Source organism: Culex pipiens, chromosome 2 (assembly GCF_016801865.2).
Source record: "Culex pipiens pallens isolate TS chromosome 2, TS_CPP_V2, whole genome shotgun sequence".
NCBI lineage: Eukaryota > Metazoa > Arthropoda > Insecta > Diptera > Culicidae > Culex > Culex pipiens.
In genome coordinates, this window is record NC_068938.1 from 91,462,703 (window position 1) to 91,478,859 (window position 16,157).

General features: G+C 33.9%; 1 protein-coding gene across 1 annotated transcript in view; it reads right to left on the bottom strand.

Annotated features, from left to right (window-relative positions):
• Positions 1-15,695, bottom strand: part of LOC120424962 (uncharacterized) — a 33,858-nt gene extending 18,163 nt beyond the window's left edge. The window contains exon 1 of the mRNA XM_039589316.2: positions 15,442-15,695. The gene's annotated coding sequence lies outside the window, so the exon portion shown is untranslated. The remainder of the gene's footprint in view (positions 1-15,441) is intronic.
• Positions 15,696-16,157: the final 462 nt, after the last annotated feature.

A 16,157-nucleotide genomic window follows, 5' to 3' on the forward strand; every position in this document is an offset into this window, starting at 1 on the left:
AAGACTGTTTAAGTAAATTTTATAAGTTTTCAATTGAAAACCATGATATGTATCATTTGAAGAATTGTTCAGTTTCTTTTAGAAACTAACTAAATTTAGTAATATCTTCGTTCGCTGCAATAAAAATTTTACTGCTATTTTATTTGAAACGAAAAAAAATAATAAAATAAATAAAAATGAAGAGTATTTATTTAAAACTGTTTAAAACATTTCAGATTCTTTCTGAGTCCTAACGATATTTGCTTATTTGGGTTGATGATTTCCGTGAAAGTTAAAAAATACTACTTTTTATGTTTTCTGTTCTCATTTACAATAATAATGTTGCATTTGTTACAGATTACATTATTTTTGCCTTTTGATTTTAAATTCAGTTTTTGATAAGCGAGATGAAAACCTCAAAAAATATTTTTTTTATGTGCTAAACTACCGTTCTAGGCATAATTGTCCCATGTCATTTTTGGACGATTCTGACTTTTTATCATTTTTAAGCTTAATTTTACGTATATTTAATAATCAGACCCTAGCGCAGCCAATCTTTCGAAGGGATCCTGGAGAGTGCCTTAGGTTAGATGACGCCTAGCACTCTTCTTGTCATTTATTAACATTTGCAGTGCGCCATTGCATCGGAGTGCATTGAAACATCACAAGTAATAATTTTACGTATATTTTCAGAAAAACACATAAAATCTAATACTTTGTTCAGAAAATCATTGTAAACAACACCAAGTCTGTTTATCCCATCGTTGAACTTCTACGCATAAGTGTCCCACCAAGTATTTTCTATCACGAAATCATGAGTTTAAGAAGCATTTCATCTTGTGTACCTGTTTAGCTGTAAGAGGATTACAAATAAGGGTGATAAAATGTTAACCGGGGTGATTAGGGACATACAGGGCGAATAGGGACTCACGGGACAATTATGCGTAGAAACACAGAAATCGATCGAAAAATTTCAATCGCGTTTTTCTCAGTTGCCCTTTTTTGAACATGGGAAAATTATGCGTAGAACGACAGTAAATGTCGCAGAAAATTCAAATTATTTTACTCTTTTTGGCTGGACAAGATTGTTAAATCTTGCTTTGATATGAAATTTAATAAAATGATAAAACAGAAGCAAATGCGCGAAAACTTTTTAGCAGTGAAGCAGTTCTGTAAATGAGAATACGCATGCCCTACATTTTGTTTCAAAAAATATATAGAGCTCATCCATAAAACAGGTTGAAACTTTTTTGAAAATTTGGAGGATTTTTTGTCACGCTCAAATTTAGTGTGGATTTTTTAGTTTATCGAAGAATAACATATAATTACGCATAAAAAGTAGTTTTCGTGATTTAAACATAAAATTTTCAGAGTTATTTTAACTTTTTTCACGTTCCGCGAAATTTGCGTGAAATTCGGTGTTTTGAAATTGAGGTCCCCGTGAAATTTGAAATTTTCGAGCGTGAAAAATCACTGAGCCTACTTATGATGCTTGAGAATATCAATCAATAATCTGCATTTTATTAAACATTTTAATAAACAATAACTCCAAAAATGATTTCCAAAATGACTGTTGAAAATCTTGTGGATTGTATGAATTATAAAATCTGAAATATAAATGCTGAATACCCTTGGGTACAATTTGACAATAAAATATTTAGAATTTTGCGGTATTTACCAAATTTTACGGCTATGGGCAAATTTCACGAATTATGCGGATTACGCGGCTTTCATGAAATCACTAAAAATCACTAGCTCTACCTATAACGTTGTCAAATAGGCCAAAGCTGAACAACTCGATCCTTAAAAGTTACAAGAGTAGTTCTCTCAGATTTCGGTCATTCGATTTTTTTTTGTATTTTTTAATCTGACTGAAACTTTTTTGGTGCATTCGGTATGCCCAAAGAAGCCATTTTGCATCATTAGTTTGTCCATATAATTTTCCATACAAATTTGGCAGCTGATGCATGAAAATTCAAAAATCTGTATCTTTTGAAGGAATTTTTTGATCGATTTGGTGTCTTGGGCAAAGTTGTAGGTATGGATACGGACTACACTGAAAAAAATGATACACGGTAAAACAAATTTTGGTGATTTTTTATTTAACTTTTTGTCACTAAAACTTGATTTGCAAAAAAAAACTGTTTTTAATTTTTTTTATTTTTTGATATGTTTTAGAGGACATTAAATGCCAACTTTTCAGAAATTTCCAGGTTGTGCAAAAAATCTTTGAGCGAGTTATGAATTTTTGAATCAATACTGATTTTTTCAAAAAATTGACAAAAATGGTCGCAAACAATTTTCAACTTCATTTTTGATGTAAAATCAAATTTGCAATCAAAAAGTACTTTAGTGAAATTTTGATAAAGTGCACCGTTTTCAAGTTACATCCATTTTTAGGTGACTTTTTTGAAAATAACTGCAGTTTTTCATTTTTGAAAAAAATATTTTTGAAAAGCTGAGGAAATTATCTATATTTTGCATTTTTGGACTTTGTTGATACGACTCTTAGTTGCTGAGATATTTCCATGCGAAGGTTTAAAACAGGAAAATAGATGTTTTCTAAGTCTCACCCAAACAACCCACCATTTTCTAACGTCGACATCTCAGCAACTAATGGTCCGATTTTCAATGTTAATATATGAAACATTCGTGAAATTTTCCGAACTTTTCGAAAACAATAGTTTTAAAATTTTCAAATCGCGACTAACATTTCAAAAAGGCCAAACATTCAATATTACGCCCTTTTGAAATGTTAGTCTTGATTTGAAAACGTATAAAAAAATAAAATAAAAACAGTGTTTAGTTTGCAAATCAAGTTTTAGTGACAAAAAGTTAAATTAAAAATCACCAATGTTTTTACCGTGCATAATTTTTTCAGTGTAGTCCATATCCATACCTACAACTTTGCCGAAGACATCGATCGAAAAATTCCAGTCATTGATCAAAAAATTCCTTCAAAAAATACAGATTTTTGAATTTGAATACATCATTTTTGTATGGCCAGCTGCCAAATTTGTATGGAAAATTATATGGACATACTAATGATGCAAAATGGCTTCTTTGGGCATACCGAAGGCGCCAAAAAAGTTTCAGTCGGATTAAAAATACAAAAAATAAATCAAATGTCAATTAGTTGATACTAGAATCGCTAAAACATGCTTAAAATAATCAAAAACAAAGTTCCAGTTTAGGAACTCCATATGATAGTGCCTTCCATCATCATAATGGAAGCAATAAGTATCTTTTCAATTTCATCATAATTTGTTATTTATGCATGTTCAATCAAATAAAAACTTCCAATCTTTTTAAAATGATGCATTTTGGGACTACAGTTCGGTAAAAGTCATATAATGTTAGGAAAAAGTATGTTCATAATTTTTTGTTTTATATTTTGCTCATTTTTTATTTTGCGGAAGGGCATGATTTTGCGGAAATGGAATGGAGGCATAAAAAAACCCATACCATATTCTAATAACAGAAAGAAAATAGGCATATTATTTACGAGTTGTTTCGATGAGATTCGGTCTCCTCCGGTGTCTTCAGGAATGGAGCATGAACCTCCACGTTTGATGAGTCTGCAAATTCAAGATTTTTTGGCAGTCAAACATGCTAAATAAAACAATGAAGAAACACAAATTAATTTAAAGATATCAATCATTTTTCCTTAGCAACTCTAAAAGCCACAAAATAGACCATAATTACCAGAAAGCAATCATCAAAAGTAATTATCCCAACTGAGCATTACCACACCCCCAACGACATCAAACGTGAACTTCCGCGTACATCATCAACACCATACCTATGCTCACCAAATTAACACCTTTTCCAGAAACATTCCCGGAAGGCATGGATGGATTCCCAAGCTTTCTCACCAAGCAACTTGTAGAGCTCATCATTTTCACCCTGTTTTATCTGTCATTTCCACGCCACACCTAACCACTGTTGCTAGCTATACACATAAATTTGACCTTTTTTTGAACGGTTCCATGGTGGCGGTTGGAAAGGGAAAAAATAACATTTACACAAGTGACCCATTGCTTATCCCTGCCGTGTGTCCATGTGTTTTTGATTGGAGTCCTTCTGTGAAATTGTCATCCCTCTCTATCTCTACTCAGATGATGAAACTCAGCGGCTGAAAAAGTGTAAGATCAGGAAAAGCTAATCACTTTTATTTTTGAAACGAGAATCTTCCAGAAAGCTTGCAAAATGTGTCGAAATTCTTGAGCAAACAGTCAGCCGGTGTTAACTGACACCATCTAATCAGCATGCTGCAAAATGGCCAAAAATAAACATGAGACCACCAGCAGCTTTCCAGAAGTGTGCTGCTACCTTGCTCGTTAAATTTGGAGGGTTAGGGTGGTTCATGGAAATGGATTTGTTCTAGAAAAGAGATTTGTTCAAAAATAATTAAAATATTTTGCAGAATTTGTTTTTTTTATTAAATTTGATAGAGACAGATTGAAATATTTTAAATAAAATTGTAAATACATTGAGAAGAATATTTAATTAAATTTCCTTGCATTAAAGAGCGATGGTCAATTATCTTTTACCATGTGCCTAGAATTTGGTTGACGATTATAATAAAAAAATGCATTTTTTTAATTCATTGCACATTTTTTGTCGAGTATGCGGTTTTGTTTAACAAAAGTATTCTGATTTTTTTTTTTTCAAAATTTAAACATTGATATAAAATAATGATTGACACTTTTTATTGATATTGTTTTGTTTTGAATAGTTAATTTGTAAGCACCACCCTAGTGCCTCACACCTTCAAAAAAAGAAAGTAAAAAACACCGTTGTTGACAGCTGCAAAAGTGTCTCACAATTTTGCTGGGGCCACCGTATTGTTAGTTTCCCTGCTGGAAACGGTCATCCTACCCACTTCGTACAAAGCTGTTGTCCTCCTCACCAAAGCTACTAACAAAGACAAACAAAACATAAACGCAAATCACATCTCTCCCGTGTGCTTATTAGCTGTGTCCTTTCGCAGTTCAACCCACCTCTACAAATAACTTACTGTCATTAGCACTCGCTCGGACAAAAGCTGGAAAAGGCACATTGTTTAAGGTGAAACTCGCTGGAGGGAATTTTTTCACAATTCTAGAAAATAACCGCAAAAAAAATTGTCACCTGCAATAACTGTGCAATTTTAAAAACAAGTAGAGCAAAAAAGGATCCTGAAAAATTGCACTTTTCCGCCCTGTTTTGTGCCGGTAGGCTTTTCCACGTGACGCGTACACTGAAAGCATGCCAGCCCACATTAAAATATCATTTTTCATGTGTCCACATCGTGACGTATACGGCTGGCTGGCAAACACAGCAAACAAACCACTCACTTCCTGGGTGCCAGATTTTTTTTCACTCAGGTGTTCATTCCTCCCACGTGGAGTTTTTTCAATTTTCCCCGGCACAAATTAGGAAAATTCTCTTTAGTGAGTTGTAATCAATAGTGACGTACAGTTTTTACCTCACTTCTTTGTTATATTTTGTATATATCTATAATCTATATATTTATGATTGATAATATACACTTATAATTTATATCCTTAGTCAAATTGCTGAAAAATATGTATTTCAAAAACAAACTTTTTGACTAAATTTGAGCATCTCATCTCAACGCAAATGAAAAACGCTTCCAAACCTGTTGCTTCCGATTTTCCACACTTCCACAACTCTGTGGTCGCCGTTCAGCGTCCAACCCTTGTCACGCAACAAGTGCCACTTGTTGAGCGTTCCAAGTCCAATTAATTTTAATCTCCCGTGCTCTAGGGGCAACCCGGTATGAAAGGCTTCAAACGGCGATGAATGCTGGTTGGGCTTAATTTTTCAATTTCAGTTGTTCGATGTTTTTTGGGGGCGGTAATTAGGATTGAATCGATTTGGAAGGGGGGGGGGGGGGGGGGGGGGGTGTCATATTTGGGGAATGAGTTTGTTGATAACTGATTTTCAGGCATTTTAATAATAATGCTATGACATCATTGATCAGTTGTGATATTAATCTTTGCCTAATCTATGTCACTTTTTTATTAGAACCTCTTAAGTGCTGCGATCACGTTAGGGAAAATCCGTAAACCATGTGGACACTTTAGGGGGGTTGGAATCACTCTATAAATGAGAGGAAGGCACCAAGAACCACAATTAAGTAACGTTTTATGTATTTTGTAATCCGGCTGAAACCTTTTTGTTGCCTTCGGTATGCCCAAAAAAAGCCAATTTTGCGTGATTGTTATTAGTTTGTCCATATAATTTCCCATACAAATTTGGCAGCTGTCCATACAAAAATTGTAGATATGGATAAGGACTACACTGATTTATTGATAAAACAAGTTTTTGCTGTTTTTTAATTCCACTTTTTGTCACTAAAACTTTTCAGAAATTTTCAGAACGGGCATAAAATCCGAGTTATGAATATTAAGATCAATACTGATTTTTTCAAAAATCGAAATATTGGTTGCAGAAATTTTTCAACTTCATTTTTCGATGTAAAACCTTATTTTGCAATCAAAAAGTACTTTAGTGAAACATTGAAAAAGTGTATCAGAAAAAAATAGTAGTAACTTTTAGTAAAAAAGGGAAATTAAAAGTTACCAACAAATTATATCTACTACTATGTCGAAGACTCAAAATCGATCAAAAATTCCTTCCAAAGATCTGTATCTTTAGAATTTTAGAAATGTAATTAGAGCCTTACCTTGGGTCCACGGGGCCCTTGGCGAAGCATCAATTTGGCGCCCCTCCAAAATTTACCAGCATTTGATAAATTGATGTTAATAGTAAATGATTGCTTCAATGAGTTTTGATTTTATAATTGCAATTAGAGATCTAAATATGGTTTAATTCAGGGACACAGTTTTTCATGTACTACTTTTCAAATTAATATTAGATAAGTTGAATTGAACATTTATTGTTTTCTCAAATTTAATAAAATCGATAGCAGTGTTTAGTTTTCTGTTAAATTTATTTTTCAGAATGATGCATAGAATTGAATGCTCAATCAATCAGCGGCAGAACCAAATTTCGTAAAAATCAATTGAAGATCATTAAAAATCCAGGACTATTCATGATGAAACTTATTTTAATGATAATAATAAGATCATTACATTAGGTAAACAATATGAGGAAATTTTTAACCATTCAGTTTTAGTGATTCGCCGATACGATGTCTGGGAATATTCTTCGTAATTTTTTTTTAATTTTTAATCGGTAATTTATTTATTTATTTTTAATTAGTTAAAATTATTTCTACAAAGCTAAATGAATGTTTTCAAACCTTGATAAAATATTATTTCTTTGTTTTTAACTGAAACTCACTTTCAGAAATTAAAAGTTTGAATATTTTCTCATTACCAAAGCTTTCTTGAAAAAATAATAATGTTGGTCATAAAGCAGTTTTCCTATTTCAAAACTGTAATATTTCGGGACCCGTGTTGTGGGGGTAAACATGGTTGCCTCTCACCCAGTCGGCCTGGGTTCTATCCCAGAAGGTCCCGGTGGAATTTTTCGAGACGAGATTTGACGCCTTCCGTCTGATGGGGAAGTAAATGATGTCCCCGGTCTAACCTAGAGGTTAGCTGATCAGTTCGAATCCTGGGGTGGATGGAAGTTTAGGTGTAAAAAGAAGTTTGCAACAATCAAGCCTTCGGGCACCTAGTTTCGAGTAGGAATCTCGCTATCGAGAACGCCACGGCAATGCTGTAGAGCGAATAATTTGATTTTGATTTGATTATTTGAGTATTTTGAAAAAGCGTAGACAATGCACAAAGTTGTTTATAAAAGAAGAAATCGTGCTGAAAATATTTCAATATTTCATTTTTATATATTTTTTAATGCTAAAATCATTCCTAACTCAAAGAAGCTCAAAATATGACCATATTTTTTTCTGAATTTTGCTGATTGTGATTCACAGCCTAATTAACATGAAAATAACATGTAGTTGGACATTTTTTATTCTGGAAGGTATGAATGTAACTTCATTAAATATTGATTCAAATATGAATGCTGTTTTTATTTTTAAAAGATCTTAACTCCTTGAACTTTCTGTCACTTGAGCGCCCCTTCTTTGATGAATGTATCATTAGGTATGAATTTTCAAAAACACTTCGGTAGAAATAATCATACAATTGATTTTAACGCCCTAATTTTTTTTTATATTTTAATCCTAATTATCTAGTTATTTGTAGTCCTTCTTTACAATTTAGCGCCCTTTCTGTTTTAAATACCTAATGAGAGTAATGAGGATGTTATAACTGATATGAAAATTTTGTACAAACATCGGTCTCGGCGCCCCTCAACCAACTGCACCAACCCCTGGCCAGAGAGAATATATCGCAAAAATGGCTTATGTGCCTTAAAAGTGTCCTAAATGCATTTAAATAGTAATCAAAAATAAAATAAATTAAAATGCTCGGAAATCTATGACCGTAAACCTTCGGACAAATGAACTTGAAGCCTATTGTATGGGTTTTTGCCCAAATTTGCCCGAGGCTTTGTATACCGATCTCGAAAACTAGCTAAATTATCACCAAATCTTGCTATAACTCATCACATATAGCTCCTATCAATTTGGCGTCTTCGACAAAGTTGTTTGTTTTGATATTACTGACAACTCTTCTGAACATTGTAATCGTCTAAAATCAAAGTTCAACATAGTTTTAGTCAAAAAACTGGTTTTTGGCAGGGATTTATGAAAAAGGTTCCAAAACTGGTATTCAACGCAAAGATAGAGCTTTGGCGTCTTCGACAAAGTTTGTGGAAATTTTCAGCCCTACAACTTTGCCGAAGACACCAAAGCTCTATCTCTTAACAGTCAAAAGTTAGAAATTCCATAGCCTACTGTGATGAGTATTTTGAAAAAAAAAATTTCATCAAAAGTAGGCCATAACAACGCTGAACAAAGTTGTAGAACATGTCGAAGCACGAAAATGCTTACTTTTTGCTCTAATCAATTAAGTTCGTCAAAACAGCCTTTTGAACCACTGTGCCCGGCTATCAATACTATATACTCGGTTGGCTGTAACATATTTTTGGTAGAAATGCAGTGGAATTATTCCATTTTTTTTTTTTCAAAATATGTAGTTGTGTAACCCAGGGCCATAAAAAAAACTTCACCAACCAACCTGTAATATCGACCAAAAGTTTCGTTTGAAGACTCACATTTTTAATCCTCAATTCTCAAAAAAAGGGATTCGTTTTACTCCTCCACAACAACCCAAAACTGTCGATAAAGCTATAATTCACAAACAGTCCACCATACTCAGTGCTGGCGTAGTAACAAATTTTGCCTCAAACCGAACCCAATAAATCGTCCCCTTCTTGCCAAATGGTTCCGTCTCCCGGAGGTTGACTTTTTGCTAATCGTTTTTCATATTTTCAGCACTGAAAGAAAGCATCACAACGGGCATCAACAACAACAACAAAGAACTCAGTCGAGACCACTTGCAAACAAACTGCAAAACAATTCTTAATTGATACAGCCCAAGAGGATATTGCACAGTGGGTTGTTGTTGAGTTTTGTGGTTCAAAATTATGAATTTAAAGTTTTCATGTTTGATGTTTTCGATTCAATTCATTAGCATCATTTTCGTTTCTGATTTTTTGATAAAAATTAATTTAAACATGATGTTGCAAAAAGCGATAATCGTGTTAATTTTATTTGAAAACATAATTCATTGCAAATTGAACCACAGTCCCGAACAGAAACAAAGGACTCGCAGGACACACAGGGTTTTTACGAACGTCGGCTTGTAGCTTAGGTCATAAACCTAACGACGCCGAATGGAGTTTGTCATAAAAAAAAGAAACCTCCGGACTGGGCGGACAGTAACAAAACAATGCGTTTGGGCGCGTCGTAAACCTCGAGCGAGAAAACTCGTTCAAGTGGGAGGAATGTCTGTTTTCCGGGAGCAAAACAACAAACAATCAGCCACCCCATCCCCTTTTGAGCCGAGTGTGAGGTTATGGGAAAACGATTGGAAGGTGTAGGGTTTTGTTTGCTCTAATTGATCTTTAAGTGTCGCGACCTTTTTGTAGTTTTTTTGATTTTTTTTTTATTTTGAAGAATCTTTGTTTTTACATTTGTGTAATTCGTGCAAAACCGAAAAAGTCATCGTACGGATTCGGAGTCATAAAATCTCTAGAAGCTTGAAATTCGAAGTCTTCAAATGTTTGCTAACCTTAACTAATTACTAGGCCAACAATAGAACGACCGACCTTACGCAGCCAAGCCGGAACTGCACGCGGCCACCGATGATTGGGAGTAATTTTACGTGTTGCACGTCCGATATTAAACAATTATCGGAAGTCGTAAAAAGGTTCGCATTGTCCTCGATTCAGCCGTTGTTGATTGATTTGGCACACACAGAACGGTTACAGAAACGGATGTGCGTGTGCGTGCGGAAATTGAGTGTGGTTATGATCGGGAATCGTAAAAGTAGGACATGGAAAATGACTCACACTATTAATGCGGGAAGAAATTGTAAATAGTATGAGGCTGTAGAAATGATTAGGCTTTTTTGAAACTAAAGTTTGAAACTGGGGCAAATAGGAGAAATTCTCGTATGTTCGGCAGGTAAGCACTCGCTCCTAACTCCATCCAATTTGCAGAACTATTTATAGAAACTTGCTTTCCCACTTCCTATTGAACTATTTACACCCGATTTCAGCTGAAAACGCGTTTTGTGAGCTGCAATTGAAAGTTAATGTGCTGATAAGGCAACATTAGAGACACACTGGAATTAGATGCTGTTCCCCTAAATAATATCATTGTGCTGATTTCTGGCGGTTGACACTGTTTCGAAATACAAAGAGGATTCGTTGATTCGAATGGAACCACATTCGAATGAGCGAATCAAAATTCGCCAATTGAAACGACTGACAGCTGTTAAATGCTTGAAACCACGTGTTTCAAAAAAAAGTGTACAAAAATGTCAACATTCTTAACAGTATTCTCAAAGAATGTGTTAACAAAATAATCTGAATTACAAAATTCGTGTGACGAAAACAATTGAGCTTTTCAAGCTGTGATATTTTTTAGTTTTTTTTTTAACACTGGAACTTACACGGACACCCAAGCCTATCAAAACAATTGGAACGGTAACTTCAACTCGCTGATTCTCGAGCATAACTCAATCAATCGGAGCAATTCCAGCTCAAATCAGGATTTTTTCTGGTACTTTTGTACCCGACCCTCTACGATTTCAATGAAACTTTGTAGACATGTTATCCTAGGCCTATATAAGTCATTTTTGTGTATATGGAGCCAATAGTACTCGAGAATAACATTTGAGAAGGGCGTAAGGTATTTAAATATTTTAGTATTTTGCAATTTAAAAATTACTGTATCTCGAAGCCGTTGCATCGTATCAAAAAGTGGTCAAAAACAAACTTGTAGGAAATTGGACGGGCTTTCTGATAAAAATACACTGAAACAAAAATACACGCCACTTTTATGTCATTTTTCAATTTTTAAGTTTAAAAGTTAAATTTGAAGGTGATGTCACGATTTTTTTTTCGTTCAAAATTTTTGAGGAAATACCCTAAGATGTTACCAAAAGACTGACGAAAAATGCAGGATGGTATGTCTCTCCTAAAAAAATACAAAAATCATTTACTAAAACTGTTTTTTTGAAAAGTGATCTAAACGTCAAAATTAGTAAAAACCGATAGTGGGAATCGATTCCCCAGATAATTTTACATAAAATTCTCCATATTGACCATTGTCCTATGTCCAATCCTTGGGAAGGTACAGCGGTTTTAAAAATAAAAATGTTGAAAAACGAGATTTTTGGTGGTTTTTTGAATTTTCTATATGACAGACTTGGTTTTTCAGTCTCGTAAATATTTTTACCGGAAAGCTCGTCCAATTTCCCATAAGTTTTCCTTTGACAGCTTTTTGATTTATATCGTTTTTATATTTACGTAATCAAATTTACTATCCTGGTTCAACCACACTGAAAAAAAATATTCTATTTTCAGTTATAAGCAATGTAATTAAGCTTATATCTGTAAGCCCTTACATCTCATTGAAATGCTGTCAAAGGCAAACTTATGGGAAATTGGACGAGCTTTCCGTTAAAAATATTTACGAGACTGAAAAACCAAGTCTGTCATATAGAAATTGTCAAAAACCACAAAAAATCCCGTTTTTTCAACATTTTTATTTTTAAAACCGCTGTATCTTCCCAAGGATTGGACATAGGACAATGGTCAATACGGAGACTTTTATGTAAAATTGTCTGGAGAATCGATTCCCACTACCGGTTTTTTTTAAATTTTGACGTTTAGACCACTTTTCAAAAAAACAGTTTTAGTAAATGATTTTTGTATTTTTTAGGAGAGACATACCATCCTGCTTTTTTCGTCAGTCTTTTAGTAACATTTTAGGCTAAAAAATTTTGAACGAAAAAAAATCGTGACATCACCTTCAAATTTAAGTTTTAGACTTAAAAATCAAAAAATCTCATAGAAGTGGCGTGTATTTTTGTTTCAGTGTATTTTTATCAGAAAGCCCATCCAATTTCCTACAAGTTTGTCTTTGACCACTTTTTGATACGATGCAACGGCTTCGAGATACAGTAATTTTTAAATTGCAAAATACTAAAATATTTAAATACCTTACGCCCTTCTCAAATGTTATTCTCGAGTACTATTTGCTCCATATACACAAAAATGGCTTATATAGGCCTAGGATAACATGTCTACAAAGTTTCATTGAAATCGGAGAGGGTCGGGTACAAAAGTACCAGAAAAATTCCTGATTTGAGATGGAATTGCTCGGGACGATTCTTGTTTCCAATAATTTGATTCTAAAATTTGCCAGAACTCAATTTGATCAAATCTGTCATTTGTGTGAGCGAAAACATCGTTCCAACTTTTTTAAACAACTGCCTCTGCGGACGCGAAAAAAAATGTTGGAACGAAATTTTTGATTGCAAAACTAGCAGATTTGATCAAATAGAGTTCTGCAAAGTTCCAAGATCACCTAGACCAGAGGTGACCAAAGTATGGCCCGCGGGCCAAACGTGGCCCGCGAGGTGATATTTTGTAGCCCGCGGACCACATGTAATTTTATACTTTTTTTCAAAAATAATGTTTATTTTAAACATTTTTATGCGAATCTTTTTTAATTTTTATTAATAAAAAAACATGATTTATCAATATTTTGATCCCCACTTTAGAATACAAATAATTTGTTCAAAATATTTTATAATTAAAACAATTTCACACGATTCAATGTGAGTGAAACTAGAAAATATCGTCAAAACTTTCATCAAACATTTCAGAAATATTAAAAAAAAAAAATTCAAGTTTGACTTGGGTAGAATTCTGTAATAGTTGCAAAAATATAAGATTTCTTTATTAATTTGCAAGTCTTAATGACCCTTTTATGAACTGACCCTTAAACTTACATTGCACTTCCATCGGGGTTCGAACTCAGGCAGACAAAATGTGGAAATCGGAGGATCAAGTTTGTTGCAAATATTTTACAAAGCTTTCGTCGATCAACCCTACCCTCCCCCATTATTAAAAAATTGGCTCGAAAAACCAGGAGCAAAAATATATTTTCAAAAATCTTCAAAACTTAAAAAAAAAATTTCAGTGCAATCAGATGAAATCAATTAAATATGCATTCCTTTGCATTTAGAACCATTTGAGCATGTTTGGGTTTATTTAAAATAATTTGAATTTTAGCGAATTTTGGATGCAAATAACTGTTTTTTAGCATATTTTTTTAGTAGAATCTTTTTTTTTAATTATGATTGAAGTTCAACTATACGGAAGCATAAAACATTTTATAACTTTTTTTTTTCGTTGAAATGTTGAAATTTTGGCTCTCAACGATTTTTCATTAGCCACACTTAACTCATAGATAAAATTACGCCTTTAGATGAATTAGTCAACATGTAATGTAACCATTTTCAAAATATAATAAAAAAAACTTTTTTTTAAAGCACAAATACATTCAGCTAAAAAACTAATTTTAAAAAATCTAAAATAATAAAATCAACAATACCGATAGAAAACCGTTAATTTGTCGTTTCTATTATTTTGATTTGATTTTTTTTAAATAAAAGAAATTAAATCTTTTAAAGTTAAAAATAACGTAATTTAGTTCGTTCAATAACTTTTTTTTGTAAATTTGGCCAGTAAGCTCATTTAAGCTTCAAATTTGGCCCGGCCTTCAAAAACTTTAAACACCCCTGACCTAGATATTCTAACAAAAATCTGGAAAAAAGAATCGTCTACACTGGGTGAGTTATGCCCAAGAACCAGCGGATTCAAGTTACCGTTCCAACTTTTTTGGAGCTTTGGGCCTTGGAGTGTTTAAAAGTTCTGCTGGTAATAATTGACTACTGTGTGACAAGAAGAGTCCAAAAATGTCCTAGTTTCAGCTTATAAAAGGAAATTATATTTCCAAAAATTTGGCTTCTAAAAAACTATTTATGATTAAACTTGGAACTTTTTCTTTACAAAACCTCAAATTTATGTTAATCTTAATCAAAGCTAATAAAAACATAGTTAAATAAACATTAAATTGTAACTGTTTCAAATAAAACATTAAAAAACATACTAATGATAAATTTGACGTTCCTTAGCTCACTTTTAGGATCGAAATTTCTAAGAATAAAAGTGACTACACTCAACCCCCGGTGGATTTTAGTTTTACAAACACTTTTTAGTTTATACCCCATTGGTTGGTCAAAGTCAAACTAAAAAGTGACGAACTGTCACTTTTAACACGGCGCTCACGCACACTATCAAAACAAACGTAGTGTGTGTGAACTCCGTGTAAAAGGGGTGTCAAACTAAAAAGTTGGTTGGTGTCAAACCATCGGGGTTTGAGTGTACCAAAGCCATCAATGGTTTTTTTATATATAAACGAATGTTGCCATTGTAGCAAGTCCCCTCCATGTTTCAAAAATATAAATCATGAGAAAAGTCTTACAGATTAAAACATATTTGAAAAATAAATTGACATCCTTTCAATGCCACCTTGATTTACGATACCAATTTTACCAAAAACAAACATTAAAAAAAATATTTTTTTTGCGATTTTCAAAGTTGAACATGAAATAAAGGATAGACAGACTGATGCTGTTTAAAATATGTTCGAATTTACTTGGTTACTTTCGTTGTCATTACCAATTGTATAATATTCGAAAATTATTCGACATTTGGATTTTCAGAGTTTAATATTGAAACAAAAATTCAACTCATGTTGTAAAACATTCCTGAACATTTTGAAATTCGAAAAAAAAATTATTTCAATTACATTTTCCATCACTTTTCAACAAAAATAACACCAACTTGTCACATCAATCAAGCGCGAATTTTTCATTTCGTCCAGCGAGTCACACAGAGCAGGCCTGCACCACGATTTTCAATTAATTTTCAATTAATAAAGCTACCGTTTCGTCGTCACCCCCCAGTGTAGCATAACGTCTAAAAATGTTTACTCACTCTGTTGCACTACAGCGAATAGTCCACTAACTGTTGAAAACCCGAGTTTTAGCAGTCACTCAACCGGAAACCACCAAGAGAGGGCACAGGAACAGCTCACTATTAGCACAACAGAAAACTAATTACCCGGCAGCTCGCAAAACCTCAAAATCAATTCGGATTCGGAATTCACTTTGGACAAGACCTGGGCAACACCTTGGGAGGACCTGACTTGAACTCTTCACCCTGTCGAGAGGAACGGTTAGACGCGATGTGAACGGCTCCGGTGGAAACTTTCAATATTTATACCCAGCCAGCCTGGCCCAGAGTGTGGAGACAGTGGCAGGCAGTTTGGCCGTTTTTCCTGCGGGAGCGCGATCGAGGCGACATCTAGCGAGCGGTGCGCCAAAGTCGTGCAGTATACGCATGTTCCCGGAGTTTGGCGGGAAAAACACGAAGCAAGAAATTTGTACCATCAATTCATCGGAGTGTGGAGTTTTCCACCAACGAGAGGAAGGGGGTGGTGATGGCTTTCTCATTCTTTCACAGTCACTTTTATCTGTCCTCGTCTAATCCGAGGTGTCGTCGCTGGCGATGTTCGCATCTATCTATGATTCTGTGGTAACATGGTGGTAACAGGTTGTGGGAAAACGGGGGATAATTTTACTACTGGCGTTACCTGTTGATCCTTAGCAGAAGGTTTCACAACCAATTTCAAACAACTTTTATAGCTATAT